We start from the raw sequence: 578 nt of genomic DNA on the forward strand, positions 1-578 counted from the left end.
GAGGGGTTGGGGGGGGGGGGGGAATCCTACTCCCAGAGGGAGTAGGACTCTCCTGGCGCACCCTCCTTGGCCGGCCAGCCTTCCCCCCCTTAGTCCTTTATATACGGAGGCAGGGGCACCCCAGAGAAACACAAGTTGATCCACGTGATCTATTCCTTAGCCGTGTGCGGCGCCCCCAGCCACCATAGTCCTCGATAATATTGTAGCGGTGCTTAGGCGAAGCCCTGTAGAAGTAGCACGTCAAGATCGTCACCACGCCGTCGTGCTGACGGAACTCTTCCCCGACACTTTGCTAGATCGGAGTCCGGGGATCGTCATCGAGCTGAACGTGTGCTAGAACTCGGAGGTGCCGTAGTTTCGGTGCTTAATCGGTCGGATCGTGAAGATGTACGACTACATCAACCAAACGCTTCCGTTGTCGATCTACTAGGTATGTAGATCATACTCCCCCCTCTCGTTGATATGCATCACATGATCTTGCGTGTGCGTAGGAAATTTTTTGAAATTACTACGAAACCCAACAGTGGCATCCGAGCCTAGGTTTTATATGTTGATGTTATATGCACAAGTAGAACACA

This window comes from Triticum urartu, chromosome 6, assembly GCF_003073215.2.
Source record: "Triticum urartu cultivar G1812 chromosome 6, Tu2.1, whole genome shotgun sequence".
NCBI classification, from domain to species: Eukaryota; Viridiplantae; Streptophyta; class Magnoliopsida; order Poales; family Poaceae; genus Triticum; species Triticum urartu.